We start from the raw sequence: 23,370 nt of genomic DNA, 5'->3' as shown, positions 1-23,370 counted from the left end.
TAAGTATGTACATGAATAAGTATGTACATGAATAAGTATGTCTTGTGTTTAGAGAAGCCAGTACGAGGGATATAAATTGGAAGGTGTCAGCATACAAATGGTATTTGAAATCAGGAAACTGGATAAGATGAACTTGGTGGCCTGGGTTGGTAACAAAGAGAAGATTGGGTTCTCACTCATTACTGCAGATTCTCATGCGTCACTATGCAAGTGTGACATGAAAGTGTGCTGTTATGGTTTAGTTATGAGATGTCCCCCAAAAGCGTATGCGTGAGACAATACAAGAATGTTCAGAGGTGAAATGACTGAGTTATGAGGCCTGTAACCTGATATGGATTAGTGGGGTGGTATCTGTAGGCAGGTAGAATGTAGCTGGATGAAGTAAGTCACTGGAGGCATGACTTTGGGGTTTATATTTTGCCCCTGGTCTCTCCCAGCTTCCTGGTTGCCATACCCTGAGCTGCTTCCCTCCATCACACTCTTCTACCATAATGGTCTGTCTCATCTTGGGCCCAGAACTATGGAGTCAGTCAACCATGGACTAAATCTCTGAAAAACATGAGCCAAAATAAACTTTCCCTCCTCTACATTGTTCTTATCAGGTCTTTTGGTCACAGCAATACAAAGCTGACTAAAAAATGTGACCTCTCTGTTCTTTATGTCTAAATACAGAAACTAGCGTCTTGCCATCACTAATACTGCTATGACCACCATTCTGTGTGTGATTTCGTTTTTCTTTTTGATTCCATCTTTGAACAAATTTTTAGGAGTGTGTTTACATCATCAAAGGCAATGAAAAATTTTATATTTCTCAATAGAGAAATTTTATGACTCTCCATATGTAACCCCAAATTGCTTTCTTCAGTGGTCATACCATTACTTTACGAGACGCATCTCTATTAAAATAGATAATATTACTAAAAGAGCTTGCAACATTAATTCGACCCAAATCAATTTGTCTAAAACTAATTTCCTCACAACATACCTATAACTACAACTATTTAGTTTATTTGCTTCAATTCTTTCCCTCAGTGTGTCTCTTCACCTTTCCTGTTAAATTAGTTAGTGGGTATTCAGATACACTGGGGAACTGAAGAAGAAGTGGGCTCACCTCCAGAACTTGGAAATACTCATATAATAGGGAGCAAAATGATAGCTAGACTATAGTGAATCAAATATCTGAACTTAGAAGCCACCCTTAGATTTCCTCTCAGAATTGTATATTAGCATCAGTGTGGAATATGTCAGCAGTAGTATTTTGAAAGGTTGAGTCATAGAAGTAGATTAATTCTGGTTAAAGATGAGGATTGACCATGAAAGTCAGTTTTTACTATGAAGTGAAGAGAAAGATCATTAGGGATAGCAAAGTTAAAGTTCTAGAAATCAGATGACAATAAAGAAAGAATATCCCTCCAAATCCAAAACTGGTGTCTCTGAACACTCGTAGCTTGGGTATATCTATTACGCTAGCTGAAAGAAATTGTTAATGTATAATACACAGCCAATTATCTCTTTCAGTTCAGTTTTTCTCAGTTCATCTTTTTTATTGTCAACCTTAAGTTCCAGGGCCTTATGAGAATAAAGTTCCCTCTCACCTTAATGAAAATAAATTTTATGGGCCCTGTAAACCTTATGTCTGTCCTTGTCTTGATCGCTCAGCTTACATGTAAGATGTTTAAGAATAGATAATGGTATACTTTCTGAAAATACAAAAATTTTTCTATTAAATGTTTGTCCTCAAGCTATATGTCATTAATTTACTTTTAGGTCTATTTTAAAACATCCTTACTCTCTTATACTATATATGCCATGTCAGCTAAGTTATTTTATAACTGATACATGTGAATAAATTTAAAAATCAAATTAGAATTGCATTAGATACTTTGTCTCTTCCCACCCCGTCTTCCTCTCTTGTGAAGGAGGGCTCAGATCCGATGAACCCCGTTGCTTTTGTGTCCATCATACTGGTTACCACAGTAGGCAGCCTAAAAGAGAGCCAGCTCTTCATGAGCCATAGAGGACTCGTATAATATCAAATCAGGATCCTATTTCTGAGTGGGAGGTCAAGGATAGAACTTTCAGGTTTGCCAAGGCAGCATATCCCCAGAAGGAGGGAGCCAGAACATCCAATGGTATATGAACCATGATCTGTCTTCCTGGGTCTTCTTCCATTTCCCTCTCAGCCAAGCAGAAAAGAAGATAGTCACAAGAGCAATGATCAAAATCAGATAGACATTTCAATTTGGTTCATGATAGACTAGCAGAAACACAGAAAGAAGAGAGAAGAGGTAAAAAGAAGAGAACTCTACTCACTTCTCACAAGTGAATCCTCTTAATTACCTTAAATGCTAAGTATACATATGGTAATTTTACACACCATGAGGTTAAAATACAATAAAATTGATTTATTTCCTTAAGGTTTCATGGCTAGAAAACCATACAGTTTAAAATTAATTCCCTTTTTTCTAATTACAAAGTTCATATTAACTTTAGTTTGTATGTATTACTAAAACAAAGTTAAACAAAAACAAGTAAACAAGTAAACTCTGGGTCTGGTCACTTCACAGTCTTTTAAGAAAATCCAAGAGTCAGTCTTGATAAGAAAATCTCCCTGGATCATATTCCATAGTTAAAGTACAGTAAGTAGTCTATGAATTAATTGTAGAAGATTATTGATGGAACAAAATGCCAAAAAAAAGTGAAGGGGAGAAAAAAACATAATTGTGCACTATTTTAAGTTTGTTTTGACAGGGATTGTGATTGATAATTATACCTATTAATTCACTGGAGGCTATCAATAAACCTAAAAAGTAGGTATTATTAATCTCAATTTTTAGAGAAGAAGCTGAAGTTCATAGATGAAGCAAATGGTCAATTCATATAACTTATAAACAGTGACTCTAGGATCCAAACCAGGTCTGTTTGATTCAAAAGTACATTTTTCCTACAACTTCTTTTTCTCAGTGCAGGAGTACCACACTCAAAGTTTAATTGTCTTATACCTGAAAGAAAAATCTAGTAAGTTAGGAGAAAACATTATAATGCTCTAAGTTCCTAGCCCTTCATTCTCTAGTCATGTAAACAGAAGGCAGAGGACTTTATAGGAGAAAGCAATCTTTGGAAGAATTGAACCCAGAAGGTTTGTGGCTATGATTAGACCTGTGTTCAATCTGGAAGGTAAAAATTATATGAGCATGGGATAAGGGGACAGAAAGAAGCTAAGTCATAAGTTTTGTGTTTACAGTAAGAATGGATTACTCAGATGATCATCTACCACTTTCCATTCAGAGAGAAAGAGAAAAAAAGAACAGAGAGTCAAGGGCACTGAGGCATGAGGCATGGTATGACCACAAATAAAGAGAACACTGGACTTTCTAACTGAACCTTCAGGTCCACCCATCTTGAGATGGAAGAAAGCAGCACAGGTTCCAAAGCTGCTGGAGAAGCTGCCTGCGTGGCAGAAGGAGAAGCCAGGATGTACAGTGTCACAGACATAAGAGCAACATCTCTAAGGATCATATCAGGAAGTCTTAAATGGAAATTTATTTTCCTGGTAATCAGAGGGGAAAATTCCTGAACTGGAAAACATCTACAAAAATCTGAAGACAGAGAGCTCATTTGACACACTCTTGACCTTGTCAGTAAAGTGAGCTGTGAGGCGGGTCCTCTTTGTGTGAGAAATAAATGTTAAGGAAAATGATGAGCATGATTTGGGACCAACAGCATGTGAAAAATCTCTAGAACCAAAAGTTTCTGCTCGCAGGCCCTCTCAGTGGACAGCACAGGAACACATGCATGTACACACACACACACACACACACGATGTACACATATACATTTCTACCTGTATTAATTTTCAACTTTATTTAATATTGAAAACACAGTGGTGTTTCCAATTTCACTAGTTTGGTAAACTATTGAGACAGGTTTTATTCTAGCTCTCTCTGTGTCTTATATTTACGTCTTTTCTCTGATAGTGAGAAAGTTGGTTTATGTTCATCTCTAACATATTCCTATATTTTATTACTCCAAGTTTCCTGATATTATCACATATAGATGTGGCCACTCTCATATCCACAGCCCCACAAGGATGCCTGTTTCTCCCTGACTACACACGCAGGGCTTCTCCTCCATTTGGACACTTTCCTCACCCTGCTTAGGTTCTGACTTCCCACTCACTCTACTCAAAATTCCTTATATAATGCCAGGTCCCCTCCATGTGGATATCCCTAGGTACAGTGTTTGGGTTCTAAAGCTAGTATGAAGCAGCCTGCACATAAGGATGACCTCCTCATTCTGCTACCTCTGTTTCCCTGTATCAAGATCACCTTCATTATGGTCATCCTTCCCACCTTGCTCGGGTTCTGATGTCACATGTTATATTGACCACTCTGCATGGATGTCCTCATTCCACCTGGACTCTGACTTAACAAATATTTTGAATGTAAATTATGCACACTATTCTGTATACGTTGAACTCAATGCAAGTTTTCCAACATTGATTCCACTTAATTTTGTGTGCAGATTTTTAATCTCACTTACATTAATTTATTTATATATCAAATAGCGAGAAAGATACCTACCTCCAAAGTTATTTGAGGATTAAACAAAGTAACATGTTAAATCATCATTTCAGGATTACAGTGTTTGGTAAATCATAGACAACTCCACAAATGGTCATACTTAATAATTTTCTTTTTGAAGTTGATAAAGATGAATAGGGAGGCATGTGTCATTGTTAAAGTAAATAATTAAGTGCTAATCATTCTGCTATGTTTCGTGGGATGTAAACATCTGGATTAGCCTGAAATACTGACTTTTACAAGACTACACTTAACAAGAACGTGGTACTTTACAAGTTGCCTTATTTAATCCAAAAATAAATTTTGATACAGATATTTTTCTCCTTATATAATAGATAAGAAAAATAATCTCAGTGAGTTTCAGAATTTGTGCACAAATAAAAATCTTGATTGATTTAATACATATGTATTATATATAATAAACATCTTCAAAATATTTGTTGATTAAGTGCTTATAACTTTAATGTTTACTATGCCCTGAAAAAAGAAACCTGATCAAATTGAGAAGAATCCCAATTCTATTTAGTCTTCTTACCTCTTGCTGACTGCCACCTTATTTATAAAGAAACCAAATCATATTGGTTATTTACACTGAATGTAGATTACTACATTTGAAGTTCTGCTTCAAATGAAACAATGTGATTTATCAAAGCACCATAACAAACACAGCAAATAACAGTACAGTTCAGCTGATACATCTAATGGCTGAGGTAAAACTGATCGCTGTTATCTATTTTCTCACCTTGGAAACTTTACATATTTTTTTCAGATTCAATCTTATTCTATGTTTAATCTTTTCATGTGAAGCTATTATTTTCTCTTCACTTCCACAAAATGACATAACAAATATGATGGTCCCTGTTGTGAATAGCCAATTGTAGAATCATTCACAAATTAGAAAAGGTAAAGATGGAGACATTTGTAGGAATGTCTAATGCTAACTTTGAACAGAATTTGTGAGGGTCATGATAATTTTTTTCTCTAATTTTTGCAAATTGATTTTAGTCCTATGTCCCAACATTTTAGTTGGCAAACTTAAATGATATGAAAACATTTGACTCTTAACTTGCCATGAATCTTCTACATTACTGTGGAGTCAACATTTTCTTAATAATACCACTCCTAGGACACAAGGGTTCTCCTCCTTCATATTAAGTTGAGAAGTGAGGAAATGTTCATTGATATTATTTTGGTATCTAGTAAGTGGAAAATTTGATTGCATGGATGGTCACCTTTTCTGTTTCAAAACCTATTTGGTTCAAACTAGTTTGTGTGTGGTGTCACAAATCTGAGTTGTCACATTCCAAATTTCCTCTGGGTATCCAGACTCAAGCTGCACATCGTGGGACATTGGCCTGTAATCTCAGCTTTGCTTGCTTCCTCTCCTACCAGGTTTTGTTGGGAGCACTTCCTTAATAATTTTTTTGTATCAAAATTTTCCTTGGGGAACCTAAGAAAAGTTTCTAAATTTACTTGATCAAAAAATCAATTCAAAATGGATGAAAGATTTAGGAATTAGAACAGAGACCATGCAACAAATAGAAGACAAAGTAGGCCCAAATCTTCATCATGTTGGTTTAGGATCAGACTTCCTTAACAAGACTCCCAAAGCACAAGAAATCAAAGCAAGAATCAATAAATGGGATGGATTCAAGCTAAAAGCTTTTACTCAGCAAAGGATACAATCAATAATGTGAAAAGAGAGCCTACAGAGTGGGATAAAATCTTTCCCACCCACACTTATCTCCAAAATTTATAAAGAACTTACAAAACTTTACACCAAAAATACAAAGAACCCAATCAATAAATGGACGAAGGAACTGGACAGACACTTTACAGAAGTCACACAGACAATTAATAAATATATGGAAAAGTGTTCAACATCTGTAGTAATTAGAGAAATGCAAATTAAAACAACTCTAAGATTTCATCTCACTCCAATTAGAATGGCTATTACCAAGAACACAAACAATAATAGATGTTGGCATGGATGTGGGGGAAAATGCACACTTGTACATTGCTGGTTGAGTTGCAAATTGATGCAGTCACTCTGGAAAACAGTATGGAGAATCCTCAGAAAACTTGGAATGGACCCACCATTTGAACCAACTATCCCACTCCTCGGTTTATACCCAAAGCACTTAAAATTAGCATACTATAATAACACAGTCACACCAGTGGTTATAGCAGCTCAAATCACAATAACTAGATTGTGGAACCAACCTAGATGCCCTTCAACAGATGAATGAATAAAGAAACTGTGGAATGTATATACAATGGAATATTATTCAGCCATAAAGAATAATAATATTATGGCATTTGCAGATAAATGGATGGAATTGGAGAATATCATGTTAAGTGAAATAAGCCAATCCCAAAAAACCAAAGGTCAAATATTTTCCCTGATAAGTGGATGATGGTATATGATGGGGTTGGGGGATAGGGGGGTGAGAGAAGAATGAAGGAACTTTAGATCACATAGAGGGAAATCAGAGGGAGGAGGGGTATAAAAAATGGTGGAATGAGACAGACATCAAAATTATCCTATGTACATGTATGATTACACGAATTGTATGAATCTACATTGTGCACAACCATAGAAACGAAAAGACGTACTCCATTTGTGTACAATGAACCAAACACAGTCTGTAAAAATAAAAAATAATAATTAAAAAAAATCACCTGGAACACTTTCTAAAATTTCCTGTAATTTCCTGTGGTAGAGTATGCCTAAAATATTTAAAAAGAATAAAGAGGATGAGCAAAGAGGGAGAGGAGATATGTGTAGAGGAGCCAAATAACAACAATAAGTAATGTGACAACTTTGTACATATTCCTGGCCATTTCAAACCAATTCCTGGACATTTCAAGAACAAGTAAATCTTAAAGTGTTTAGCATTTGTGGTTGCCAAAAGCTTAAAATCTCAAGAAATTGCAAACCCAAAATCAGATGAAATAGCGCTCAGCACAGAGATTAAAAGTGGCTGAGCGAGCTAAACAATGTTATAAATTTGCCTTTATTTCTACCCTCATTACTGTATAGGTATGTGGGATTATGGCACGTCAGAAAATCATTATCATATGCCCTTCCTGGCCCCGTTCTTTAGATCTTTCAAATTCTGGCTCTGTTTTATTCCTGGAATTATAGGCATCAGTTTATTTTTCAAGAAAGAAAATTTTTAATGAATTCAGAGTAGCCTAAGTACATATTGCTGATTTTCAGCAACATGAATGTAATATTTTGGATTGTGGTTTTCCTGATGTTTTCCCTGCTTTGTGATCCTGCAGGTCTAGATCTTTGGATTCATAGCTTATATAAAATCTGAGAAATGTTCAGTCATTTATTGCTTCAAACACTTTGTTGGCTCTCCCTCTCTTTGTTCTCCATCTGGGACTTCAAATACAGTGTTGCCTTGTCTGGAAGCCTCCACAGTTCTTTGAGTTTCTATTCATTTTATATTCAGTCTTTCTTTATCTATGGTTCATTTAGGATTTTTTTTTTTTTTTTTTTTTTTTTTAGTAGTTCTAGGGACAGAACTCAGGGTCTTGCATGTGACAGGCCAGCACACTCCACAGCTGAGATACTCCCAGCCCATTTGTAGAATATTTTCTTTTGCCATGTCTTTATTCTCACCAATCATTCTTCTTCAGTTTCTACCCTGTTGTTAACTCCATCTAGTTAACATTTGATATTCTGAAAATGTAAAATTAAAAAAGTTCATATACTGAATCTTTTACCTCTAGAATAATAGTGTTTTCCCCATTTTCCTTTCACATTATATTCCTATTTCCCTTTAAATAATTCAACAGATTTATTGTATTCATTACAGCTCATTTAAATTCTTTGTCCTCTAATCCCATTTCTCAGTCTGCCATTTCTCAGTCATTTTCTATTAACCAGGTTCAATTACTTAGCTTCTTTGCATACCTTGAAATTTTTCTATTGGATTCCAGATATTATAAAATTTACTTTGCTGAGTGCTGGATTTTGTTGAGCTTTTTTAAGAGAATGTTGGAATGGTGCACTTTGTTTAAGCAGGCAGTTAAACTCCTTGCAGATGAGTTTCATTCTTTCTAGACTTTTAAAAAGAACTTCAAGACAAATCTAAAATAGCAGCTAATTAAGGATACTTTAACCCCACAACTAAGATGGGACCCATATGGTTCGCTACTAAATAAGCCATACCCAGAAAACAAGGTCTCTAACCTTAGGGAGGAAATCACTTAAGTCTAGGTAATTTCTTGGTTGATACTTCCTAGTGATTTTCATTTCTTTAGTATTCACTTTTGCCCTGCAAATGTGTCACTGTTGGAGATGGAAGGTACAAATATCAAAGGTGGAAATAGAGAGTGGAAATTTTAGTATTTGAATGCATTGGAATGAACTCTTCGTTTTATTTAAATATAGATATATACATATATATATATATGGAAGACACTAAACTAGGTTGCATATGTAATCCCATTAGCTTGGAAGGCTGAGGCAGGAGGATCACACATTCAAGGCCATTCTCACCAATTTAGCAAGGCTCTTAGCAACTTAGGGAGACCCATTTAAAATTTTTTTAGAAGAGTTGGGAATGTGGCTTAGTAGTAAAACATTTCTAGGTTCAATCCTCAGCATGCACACACACACACACACACACACAGACACACAAACACACACAGACACACACACACACACAGACACACACACACACACACATATTTCATAACTATAAGTACTGAGAAAACCTAGAAAAAGTAACAGTATGGAAACAATTGAGATTTGATTTCTAAAATATACATTCCATTTAAAAAGCAGGGCTCTTACAGAAATGACAGCTTCCAAGAACTAAGACAGGAAAGCACAAGATTAGCTTAAAACATCTTGTGTTGCCAAAAATAAATAAATAAATAAATAAGGAAAAGTAAAGAAGTGCTCAAAGAATTGTGGGTACATTCCAAAGACCATGGGAGATAGCTTGAAAGTGTGACATTGGAAAAAATCAAGACAATTTGAACATGAAATTAATAGTAATAATAATGGAATATAAACAAATAAGAAATTATGTGTCCTAATGGATTTAAACAAGGAAATCAATGATAAATAAGTAAATTATTCATTTATTTGTAAACCACTCCTTAGAGTTTAATAACAATACATAAATGTTGGAAAAATGATGGAATTAGAAAATCACCAGGTAACAAATATGATAGTAAGAATTGGTTCAGGAAACAATAATCAATTAATGTTAAACATAGGGGTATGCAGGTGTCAAGGAATAAGATATTCATATAATAGCTATGTATTTTTCTTATAAGGTACTTATCAAAGTTTAGTTTTTCTTAATTTTTAAAACAAAAGGGGAAAATAGTGATTTTACACAGATTAAATCTGATAGTCATCATCACAAACGGTCAATGTTAATATTTTCAGTAATGAGTCAAATCAATCTGATGTGTTTTCAAATATAAGTTACTGAGAACAAAAAATATTTCTGTGTCACTCTTGACAACAATTATATCAGGAATATTATTGTGAGGAAACAAAACCCAATCAGAAGGAAATATACAGAGACAACAGACCTGTAAATATGTTTAGGTCATCAAAAACAAAAGCTAAGAACTTGGGCTGGGGATATAGCTCAGTTGGTAGAGTACCTCTCTGGCAAGCACAAGGCCCCTGGTTCAATCTCCAGCTCCGCTAAGGACTATTACAAATTAAAGGAAACTAAATAGATGTACCTCTCAATGCAGTACTCTATTCTGAATTGTATAGTCAACCTAGAAAAAAACTGATTTGCTTAAAAAGGGTCTGTTTTGGAAATTGGTGAAACTTGAGTAAGGTTTATCAGCTAGATCAGTGACCAAATTTTTTTCTGTAATGGAACCAATTGTAAACATTTCAGCTCTGCATTCCATGTGCTTCTGTCATAGCTACTAAACTCAGTTAAAAGCAGCCACAGATAATGAGCAAATAAATGAGTACACAACGGTCTAGAACTTTATTTCTGACTGCAGAGAGGGAGAATAAAAAATGTAGGCTTACCAAGGGATGGGTCAAGTAAGGGCATAAATGTAAAGGGGTGCTATTAGGCAGGGATCTCCAGAGAAGATACGTATATATGTAGAGAGAGAGCAAGAGAAAGATTCACTTCAAGGAACTGGTTCATGTCAGGGCTGGTAAGTCTGAAATCAACAAAGAAGGTTTGCAGGCTAGACGTTCCAGCAACAGTTAAGAATGTAGTGTTGTCTGAAGATAGTTTAGAAGTAGAATTCTTTTCTTTTCTCAGCCTTTTCTCAGAATGTCATCTACTGATTAGATGAGCGCCACCTGCATTAGGGAGGCTAATGTCTACTAATTTATAGGTTAATCACATTTAAAAATCACCTACACAACAGAACCTAGACAAGTGTTTGACCAGACAACTGGGAATCAGACCCTCACAGAGTGAACATGTTAAAATTAACAATCCAAGGTGACAAGAGGGAGCTCCTTGGTAGCAATGGAAAAGACATGTATTTTGATGATGGTAGTAGGAACAAGAATCTGAACATAGGAAAAAATTGCAAAGAACTACACTTAAAAGTGGTAAAACTGAAAAAGTTCTATAATCTAATTAATAGTATTGAACCAATGAAAGTTTTATAGTTTTGATATTTACTATCATAATATAAAAAGTCAGAATTGGAAGAAGCTGGATAAAACATACACAATACTCTATAGTATATGCTATTTTTGCAATTTTCTATGATTCTAGAATTATCTATAAACAGAACTTTTTTAACTTTATGTACATGCAAATTTGATATTCATGAAGCAATAGTATTTTTTAAATTTCTTCAACAGTTTAAAAATATAAACATCATTCTTAGCTTAGGGGCCCACACAGAAACAAGTGGTATGCACAGTTTTGCCCAGAGTCATTGTTTGCTGACCACAAAATTGGATAATAGCTGCATTATTCTCTGTGTTAGTAATTATATTCTGATTATGATAAGGCAATGTTTTTGATTGATTCTAGGAAATACTGAGTGAAATATTCAGGCAAACTCAAAATTGTCTGGTTATTTTCAATCCTCAAAGACACCTTCCAGATCTCTTCTAGACCAGCTTCTCTGCTAGTAAAGAGCCTACAGGGAGACAGCTCAGCAAGCTTCCATTCATGGAGCCAGATGTCAATCTCTTTTCCTTTGCAGGCACTCAAACCTCAAATAGGCTCTTTTGCAGAACCTCCTTATTTCAGATGAATTAGAACAAACTCTGTTCCCAGTTTTCCACAGAAACCATGGTTGATGCTTTCCTTATATAGGTATGTCAGAAAAGGCTCAATGAGAAAGATGTCAGACTCTAATAATTGGTGCTTGACAACAGTAAGAGGTCATAGGTAGGTCCTTCATATTCAAATCACAATATTTACTTCAAGTCCTAAATTCTGATTCTATGGAAAATTCTATCTCAACATCCTGTAGAAAGGGAACTACTACGAATTGGCACTACAATGGGCATTTTGCACAATTTACTGTCTTGACAATAATACTGGAGCTGGGTTTATTTATTCCCTTTTTCTTAAAAGTGTTTTTTAAGTCATAGATGGACATAACACCTTTATTTATTTATTTTCATGCAGTGCTAAGGCTCAAACCCAGTGCCTCACACGTGCTAGGTGAGCATTCTACCACTGAGCTACATCCCCAGCCCTTATTTACTCCCTTTTTGAAAACAAAGAAACTACAGTTTAGAAAGGATGAATAACCTGCCCAATACTATTTAAGCAGTTTGTGACTTAATAGAATTTAAACTCCTACCATCTGTTTTCAAAGTCCATGTGTGATATTTTCCACTCTGTTGCCACAAATACACCAGAAACACTCATTCCAGCTATCGCAAGGGATGATTCCAAAGGAATTCATTGTCTTTGAGAGAGATGAATCAGAACCTCTTAAAATCTTGTTTATAGAAACTTCTGTTCTCAGGGATTATAGTTGAACAGGACCAGTGAAGGCAAAGAATAAAAATATTCCTCCAAAATTTTGCTTTTCCTAAATAAGGTCCTCTATGGTTACCCAATGATGTCATTTAGTCTATTTTTTAAATTTATATTTAACAACAAATAAGAAAAATATACATTGAATGGTGTACAACATGGTGTTTTGATTTTTACATATTATGAAATCTCTAGATCAAGCTAATTACACATGAAAAACCTACATTTCTCATTATTATTATTGCTTCAAGGTTTTTTGACATAGCAAATATGTCATAGTGGCTTTCACATCTTTATTTCTGTAGCTATACTTCAGCATAGGGGTCGCTAAGTCATAAAACACAGAAATAAGCCCCTCAATAACTTGTGAACTATCCCTTTTTTTTTTTTTTTTTTTCTTTTTTCTTTTCTTTTTGCGGTGCTGGGGATTGAACCCAGGGCCTTGTACTTGCAAGGCAAGCACTCTACCAACTAAGCTATCTCCCCAGTCCTGTGGACTATCTTTTCTAAGGAAGTCTTGGGACTTGGGTGTTGCATATATGATGAAGATAGTACCATAGAATATGATCACCATGATCTGATGAGTTGAGCAGGTGAAAAAAAGTCTTGCATCTCCCTGTGCCTAAGTTTATTCTCAGGATAATATAGAGGAAGAACACATAAGACAAGCAAATGGTCAGCAGTGGAAGAACCCTGAAGGCCATATTTGACACAACGGGTAACAATGTAGAGTAACAATGTTGAGAGATGTATCAGCACAAGCCAGCTTGAGGACAGCTAAAATCTCACATAAGAAATGGTTGAAAATGTTCTTCCCACAGAAAGGCAGTTGCATGGCAAGAGATGTTTGCACAGCTGAATTGATTCCACCAGACAGCCATGATACAGAGGCAATCAGTGCACACACCCCCTTGCTCATGATGATGGGGTACCTCAGAGGGTTACAGATGGCCACATAGCGATCAAAAGCCATCATGCCTAGGAGAAAACATTCTGTTGACCCCATTGCAAATACAAAGAACATCTGCACTGTACATCCAGAGAAGGAATTTTTTTTATTTGATATTAAGCTCACCAAAGTTGAAGAAACAGAAGAAGATGTGTAGCAGATATCCAGGAAGGAGAGGTTGCTCAGGAAGAAGTTCACGGGAGTGTGAGACGGGAATCAAAGATGCTTGCTGTGATCAGAACACCATTGTCAGTTAAAATCGCTAGGTACATAATGAAAATCAGAACAAAAAAAAAAAAAAAAAAATAGAACTCTAGTTTGGGATAACCAGAGAGACCCAGAAGAATGAATTCTCTCACAAATGCCTGGTTTATCTTATCCATGTCCCAGCTTTCGGGATATCAAAGGAATATCCAAAACAAAATATTTTCAGGGTCAAGCAACAAATATGACAAATGTCTTATAGAATTGTTTCTCTAGGGTGATAGAAGATGTCCAAGCTGTCATTCTGCCATCTTCAACAGTGTTTATGCCAAAAATATGATACCACAATATTGAGAGTTTCTCTGCCAGGTTTCTAATATCTGAAGATTTCTCTAGAATCATAAATAAATTTAGAAACAACTTTCCTTATTGTTGGGTAAACTCCCAGTTGACTCTTTTATTTATTTATTTATTTGTTTTTTAATTAAAATCTTTTTTATTTTTACAGACTACATTTTGATTCATTGTACACAAATGGGGTACAAATTTCCATTTCTATAGTTGTACATAATGTAGATTGACATCATTCATGTAATCATACATATACATAGGATAATACTGTCTGTTTCATTCTACTATCTTTCTGTCCTTCGCCCCTTCCACCCCATTTTCTCTATACCATCCAAAGTTCCTTCATTCTTCTCTTCTCCCTGCCACCTCCCTTTGTTATATATTGTCACGCACTTATCAGAGAAAATATTCTGCCTTTAGCTTTTGGGTTTGGCCTATTTCACTCAGCATATTTCCCAACTTCATTCATTTACCAGCAAATACCATAATTTTATTCTTCTTTATGGCTGAGTAATATTCCATTGTGCATATATACCACAGTTTCTTTATCCATTCGTCAACTGAAGGGCATCTAGGTTGGTTCCACAATCTAGCTATTGTGAATTGAGCTGCTATGAACATTGATGTGGCTGCATTACTGTAGTATGCTGATTTTAAGTCCTTTGGGTATAAACCGACAAGTGGGATAGCTGGTTCAAAAGGTGGGTCCATTCTAAGTTTTCTGAGGAATCTCCACACTGCTTTCCAGGGTGGCTCCACCAATTTGCAACTCCACCAGCAATGCATGAGTGTGCCATTTTCCCCACATCTATGCCAACATCTATTATTGTTTGTGTTCTTGATAATAGCCATTCCAATTGGAGTTAGATGAAATCTTAGGGTGGTTTTAATTTGCATTTCACCACTTCTATTCAACATCATCCTTGAAATACTAGCCAGAGCAATTGGCAGACTAAAGAAATTAAAGGGATACGAATAGGAAAAGAGGAACACAAGCTGTCACTATTTGCTGATGACATGATTTTCTAGAGGATCCAAAAAACTCCACCAGAAAACTTCTAGACCCCATAAATGAATTCAGCAAAATAGCAGGATATAAAATCAACACACATAAATCTAAAGCATTTTTATACATAAACGATGAAACATCTGAAAGGGAAATGAGGAAAACAACTCCATTTGCAATAGCCTCAAAAAAAAAAATAAAATACTTGGGAATCAATCTAACCAAAGAGGTAAAAGATCTCTACAATGAAAACTACAAAACATTAAAGAAAGAAATTGAAGAAGACCTTAGAAGACGGAAAGATCTCCCAAGTTCTTGGATAGGCAGAATTAATATTATCAAAATGGCCATACTTCCAAAGGTGCTATACAGATTTAATGCAATTCTGATTAAAATCCCTATGACATTTCTCATAGAAACAGAAAAAAGCAATCATGAAATTCATCTGGAAGAACAAAAGACCCGGAATAGCCAAAGCAATCCTGGGCAGGAAGAGTGATGCAGGAGTTTTCACAATACCAGACCTTAAACTCTACTATAGAGCAATAGTAACAAAAACAGCATGATATTGGCACCAAAATAGACAGGTAGATCAATGGTACAGGATAAAAGACATGGAGACATACCCACATAAGTACAGTTATCTCATACTAGACAAAGGTGCCAAAAACTTAAAATGGAGAAAAGATAGCCTCTTCAACAAATGGTGCTGGCAAAACTGGAAATCCATATGTAGTAAAATGAAATTTTAAACCCCTGTTTCTCACCCTGTACAAAACTCAACTCAAAATGGATCAAGGATCTAGGAATTAGACCTGAGACCCTCCACCAAATAGAAGAAAAAATAGGCCCAAATCTCCATCACGTTGACTTAGGACCAGACTTCCTTAGCAAGACCCCAGTTGACTCTTTTAAAAGCGCAAGAATGTTTCAGAGAGCAAAACTGACTTCTTCATTTAGTCAAGTATAGTAGGAGAACAATGAAGGAGACAAAAGAAAACAATGACAAATTTTGATTCAGTGTTTAAAAGCAATGTTCTTAATTTTAAAGAAGGTTTGCATATTTGTTTTTCCATCTAAAACTCTGTATCGCTTTTCAGTCAGATAAGTCTCAACAGGGTGACCATTTGATCATAGCAAATTGAACCACATAAGTGCAATTTAACATTCATTCAAAGTTAATCATTGATCTCATAGAAACAGTTTGCTCTTATTATTTTGTGTTTTTCAGACAAGACCATCTCATAGACCAGCTCTGGACATATGTGATGGAGAATCTTTGAAGAACAATACTCTCTTCACTTCTATAATTCTGTGACTTTGGAATTATTCTTGATGACTTTGTTTGAGAACCTTGGAATAAGCAATAATAATGCTTAAGTATATTTGTTTATATGTGTGTGGCACATGCTATTTTACAAAAATAAAGTTTATTTTTCATTGCCCCTAATTTTTTTCAAACGTGAAGAACAAAATGGGGGTCACAGTTATCCAATCTATTCATAAAAATTGGAGCATGAAGCTACAATAACATCAAAGGTGATTACACCTTCCTTGTTTTCCTACTAACCACAATCCGAAGATTTCTGCCCTGTTGAAGTAATAAAGAATTACCTAATTCAGTGTTTCGTGTGGTATTTTTTTTTTCAGCATACACATTGCTGGAGGCTCATGTTAATTCAAATTCTTTTTTAGTGATATGGGAAAAGGTCTGTGAATCTCTCTAATACATGTGCAGACTGTGATGAATTAGCTGGTTTGATGATACATACACAGTAAAAGATGTTAGTTTATTCATTATGAGTTGGCAGATTATCCAGGTGTTTCTGATCTTAGCAGATTTTCTTTTGTTTTATTATATAAACTGGATTAACAACTTGGATAATAACCTACAACATCATTCCTTCACATTTTCCAGCAAACAGCAGGGCCACACTTAACTGTTTGGTATACTTCAAAAAATACATACCATTGAAACAAGAGTATCATAAAACCAGAATACACTTTTTGCTGCTCTGAATTAATGTGAGTACAATATTAATGATAACCTAAGTTGAGCAAAATCCTATTCTAAGACATGTAAGGATAGGAAAAGTAGGACTCATCATGAGTGCCCTTAAATAGGAAAACTTCTCATGGAACAGTTCATTCTAGAATAAAATACATATGGAAGCATATATAAACATATATGGTTTTATATTTGGCTAGGTTTAGTGTTAAGTGTATGAATGCATAAATGAATATTTATGAATACATTTGAATATATGGCAAATATATTTATATATTAGCATATAAATTAATATATATATTAATATGTGAATATATAAATATATCTGTCAAATATATATGAATGTTCATATAAATATATGTGTTTTTATAAATAAATAGATTTATTAGTGTTAAGGTAAGGACTAAGTTTAGGGGTACAGTTAGGATTAAAGTTATAGTATGAACATATATATCAATCTATATGAATACTTACATAAAATATATATGAAAACATATATAAATATATATATGACTTTATATATGGAAAAGTTTAGGGTTAGGAGTATTGCTGTAGTTTGGTTTAAAGAAAGGGTATGAATATATATGAATATGCATGAGTTTCTGTGTGATATATAAATATAGATGTCAAAATATAAAAGAATATTCAAATAAATATAAATGGTTTTATGTGTAAATACTTTTATGGCTGGGATTGTGTTATGATTTGGACTTACATTAAAGGTAAGTTTAGGGTTAAAGTTAGGGTATGAACACACATACCAATATAGATGAGTATTTATGAATATGTATGTGAAAACATATATGATAACCAACATAAATATACATGGTTTTATGTACGGATAGGTTTAGGGTTGTCTGTATAGTTACAGTATGGTTTAAAGTAAAGGTATGAATATATAAATGAATATATATGAATTTATTTGGGCATGAAAATATATATGGATATTCATATAAACAGTTTTATATATAAATAGTTTTATGTTTAAGAGTAGTGTTAGGGTTCAGACTAAGTTTAGGGTAGTTTAGGATTAAGGTTAGGCTAAAAACTAATATATCAACATATGTGAATATATATGTGTGAAAATATATATGATAACCTATATAAATATATATGATTTTTTATATGTATAGGTTTTGGGTCTGGTGTATGTTTACAGTTTAGGTTAAACACAGATTATGAATACATAAATAAATATATATGAATATATATAAATATGAATTTAAATGAGAATATGTTTCTATAAGGGTATATGTATGAAAATATGTATAAATTTACACATGAAATATATATGGTATGATTACATGAATGGTGTGACTCTACACTGTGTACAACCATAGAAATGAAAAGTTATACCCCATTCGTGTACAATAAATCAAAATGCAGTCTGTAAAAATAAAAAAGTAATTAAAATAAATAAATGAATGTTCTAACACGAAATTAATTGCAATAAAATACCACTACTCTTAAAAAAAAAAGAAAAGAAAATGTATATGGAAATAGGCAATGTTACAAATGTGGTTGAAGTTATTGTTGGTTTTAAGATTATAGCATAAATATACTTAGGAATATATATAATATATACATGACATGTATATCAATGTACTTATTAATATATATGTAAATACTTGTAAAACACATATTTGAATACATATGATCATTTTGGGGATTCATGTTGGTCTTAGGTTTAGAAATAAGGATTGAATATATATATTTGAATATACATTAAGATGCATATGAATGTATACATGAACATATGTGAGAATATGTATGTGTATGCATATATACAAATGTAGGTGAACATATATATGTGTGTACATATATATTTATGAACATCTTTACTATTGGAGTGGAATTAAATATAAATTTAATTTGAGGGTATAAATATATAAGTGAAAATATATGAATATATTAATGAATATATATACATGTATACATACATGGAATATGTATATGTAAATCTAAACTAAATATATACAAGAATATATATGTAAATATATATGTGAATATGATTTGTTTTAGGGCTAGGTGTAGGGTTATTGTTAGGGTTAGATTAGAATACAAATATGGATATACATCAAATATAGATAAACATGTGACTATGTATAAGATTATTTAAATGCATATATATTATTATACATATGAATATGTTTAGAGTTATAATTAGAGTTAAAGTTAGGTTTAGGTTTAGGTTATCAATATATAAATAAATATATAAGAACATATATATGAATGGATATAAAAATTTTTACATGTATGTGTACATCATTATATATTTTAAGTCAATACATATAAATATATGCTTATGAATATGGTTAGGTTTAGGGATACAGTTAGTGTTAGGGTTAGGGATTAAAATTGCATATATGAATATATACATATATATGTATAGAGCTAGATTTATGATTAGGTTTAGAGTAAGATATTGGTTTGGGTATAAGTGTTACAGGTTAGCATCTAGAATTAGGGTTTAAATTCAGTGTTTAGGGCTAAGGTTTAGGGCTTGGTATTTAGGGTTAAGTTGAGAATTAGAATCAGGGTAATAATATGCATACACACATATATGCATATACATGAACACACATACATATATATGAAATATTTATAAAAGTATCTAAAATATACATATATGAGTATGGTTAGGTTTATGAGTAGGGTTAGGGTTAGAGTATGGATCAAGGTTAGGAATATGATTATGATTAGGAAAGTAATATAATATCTATATCAATGCATATGATGCTATAATGAATATATATGTGAAAATATGTATGAATGCTCATAAATATATATGGTTTTACATATAAAAAGGTAAATGTTTAGGGGGAATGTTATGGTTTAAAAAAGTTTAGGTGTAAGGTTAGGGTTAGAGTATCAATATATATGAATATAGATGTGAATGTATATGTGAAAATATATGAGAAGATAAATATATATGGTTTCATATGATAGAATTAGTATTAGGTGCATAGTTTTGGTTTGTTTCCAAGATAGGGTAAGAATATGCAAATGATTGCATATGAATATATATGAGCTATTATGTGACTATATATGTCAAAATACATATGAATATTTATATAAATATATATGGTTTATGCATAAATAATTTTATTTATATGGGTAGTATTAGGGATAGGACTAAGTTTAGAAGTAGATTAGGGCAGGGTATTAAAATGTATGCCAATATTTATATATGTGAAAATGTTTATGAAATTCTATAGAAATATACAGAATTTATATATGGATAGTTCTAGAATTAATATATGGTACAGTTTGGGTTAAAAAAAGGGTATGCATAGATAAAGAAATATTAAAAGTATACCAATTATATATAATTTTATGGGACTATTTAAATACATGCATTACGTATGAATAATTATATAAATATATTTTATATATAAATAGTTAAATTTTTAGGTTATTATTAGGTCTATTAGTAAGAAGAGTTACTATTAGGGTCAGTTTAGGGTATGAACACTTACATAAATATATATGATTATTTATGTAAAAATACTTAGAAATAGAATATAAATTTATATGCCTTTATATATTCATAGTTTTAGTGTTAGGAATATGGCTACATTTTGCTTTAAAGATAGGGTATGAATATATTCATTAGTACAGCCACTCTAGAAAGCAGTATGGAAATTCCTCAGAAAGCTTGGAATGGAAACACCATTTGACCCAGCTATCCCACTCCTTGGTCTATACCCAAAGGACTTACAATCAGTATACTACAGAGATACAGCCACATCAATGTTCATTGCTGCTCAATTCACCATAGCCAGATTGTGGAACCAACCTAGATGCCCTTCAGTTGATGAATGGATAAAGAAACTGTGGACATATATATACAATGGAATATTACTCCGCAATGAAGAATGATAAAATTATGGCATTTGCAGGCAAATGGATGAAATTGGAGAATATCGTGCTAAGTGAGATAAGCCAATCTCAAAAAACTAAAGGATGAATGATCTCGCTGATAAGCGGATGAGGACAAATAATGGGGGGTGGGAGGGGTTAGCATTAGGGTTAGGGTTAGGTTTAGGGTTAGGGATAAGGAGTGTGGTAAGAATGAAGGAAAGAAGGACTGTATAGAGGGAAAAGAGGGGTGGGAGAGGTGGGGGGAAGGGAAAAAAATAATGAAGTAAACATCATTGCCCTATGTAAACATATGATTACACAAATGGTATGCCTTGACTCCATGTACAAATAGAGAAACAACATGTATCCCATTTGTATACAATAATAATAAAAAAATAAATAAATAAAATAAAAAATAAAAAAATAAAAAAATACTGGCTGCATAAATAAATAAATAAATAAAATAAAGATAGGGTATGAATATATTCATGAATATAAGTGATTATACATATGAATTTATAAGTAAATATATAAATTTATATCAATAATATGAACATTCATATAAGCATATGGTTTTATGTATAAATGGTTAATATTAAAGTATATTGTTAGTGTTAGTAGTAGCTTTATGAGCAGTGTAAGGGTTAGGGCTAGGATATAAGCTTATATATCAATATATAGGACTATCAATATGTATGAAAAGATGTGAAAATATATATAATAACCTATATAAGAAGATATGGTTTTGGTATATGGATAGGTTTAGTATTAGGTGTATTATTATAGTTTGCTTTTAGGGTATGAATATATTAATGAAGATATATGAATTTATTTGTTAAATTAATATGTATATGAAAATATTATGAATCTTTACATAAACATGTAGTTTTACATATAAATCATTTTAAGTTTAGGGGTTGTATTAGAGTTGGGGCTAAGTTTCAATGTAAGTTATGGTTAAGATTAGGATATGAACATATACATCAATTTATATGTATTTATGTGAATATATATTCAAAAATATTTATAAAATTCTATATAAATATGTTTTTGCATATGGATAATTTAGGATATGTGTATTCATATAAATACTTGTGTAAATTAAAATATGAATATATAAATGTATTTCAAATAAATATGAGTATTCATATAAATGCATATGGTTTTACATAAAATAGTATTATGGTTAGGGATAATGTTAGGTTTAATCTTAACTTCATGTGTAGTGTTAGGGTTAGGGTTAGAATATGAACATGTATATCTATATATATCTATATATATATGAATTCATATATATATGAATTTTTATGTCAAAATATATATGAAATCCAAAGTTGATCAAAGACTTAGACATTAGAACAGAGACCCTGTGTCTAATAGAAGAAAAAGTAGGCCCATTTTTGGCTCAGGTGCTAACTTTCTTAACAAGACACCTAAAGCACAAGAAGTAAAATAAAAAAATCAATAAATGGGATGGATTCAAACTAAAAAGCTTCTTCACAGCAAAGGAAACAATCAATCATGTGAAGAGAGAGCCTACATAATGGGAGAAAATCTTTACCACATGCAACTCAGAACATTAATCTCCAGGATATATAAAGAACTCAAAAAACCTAAACACCAAAAAGACAAATAACCCAATTAATAAATGGACTAAGGAACTGAACAGACACTTCACAGAAAAGAAATACAATTGATCAACAAGTATATGGAAGAATGTTCATTATCTCTAGCAATTAGAGAAAAGCAAATCAAAACTACTCTAAGACTTCATCTTACTCCAGTCAGAATGACAATTCAATACGTGTTGGCAAGGATGTGAGGAAAAAGGTACACTCACACATTGTTGGTGGAACTGCAAATTGGTGCAATCAGTATGGAAAGCAATATGGAGATTCCTCAGAAAACTTGAAAGAGAACCACCACTGACTCAGCTATCCCACTGCTTGGTTTATACCCAAAGGTCTTAAAATCAGCATACTACAGTAACGCAGTCACATCAATGTTTATAGCAGCTCAATGCGCAATAGCTAAACTAAGGAACAAAACTAGGTGCCCTTCAGCAAATGAATGATAATGAAAATGTGGTATACACACAATAGAATATTAGTCTTAAAGAAGAATAAAATTATAGCATTTGCAGGTAAATGGATGGAGTTGCAGAATATCATGCTAAGCAAGATAAGTCAATCCCAAAACACCAAAGACAGAATGTTCTCTGATATGGGATTGCTGATTCAAAATGGGGCAGGGGTCTAGGAAAGAATGGAGGAATTTTCTATTGGGAAGAGGGGAGTGAGGGGAGGAAATGAGGGGAGGGGTGGAAAGGATGGTGGAATGAGACAAACATTACCTTAGGTACATGTATGATTGCCTGACTGGTATGACTGCATCGTGTACAGCCCAAGAAGTTGTGCTCCACTTGTGTATAATGT

The 23,370-nt window shown here is 33.1% G+C and overlaps 1 pseudogene; it reads right to left on the bottom strand.

Moving 5' to 3' along the window:
- Positions 1 to 12,791: 12,791 nt before the first annotated feature.
- Positions 12,792 to 13,905, bottom strand: LOC124964868 (olfactory receptor 13C4-like; annotated as a pseudogene).
- Positions 13,906 to 23,370: the final 9,465 nt, after the last annotated feature.

The sequence above is a fragment of the Sciurus carolinensis genome, chromosome 14 (assembly GCF_902686445.1).
Source record: "Sciurus carolinensis chromosome 14, mSciCar1.2, whole genome shotgun sequence".
In the NCBI taxonomy this organism is placed as follows: Eukaryota; Metazoa; Chordata; class Mammalia; order Rodentia; family Sciuridae; genus Sciurus; species Sciurus carolinensis.
Note: the sequence above shows the minus strand (reverse complement) of the source record. Positions and strands in the feature narration are given on the sequence as shown.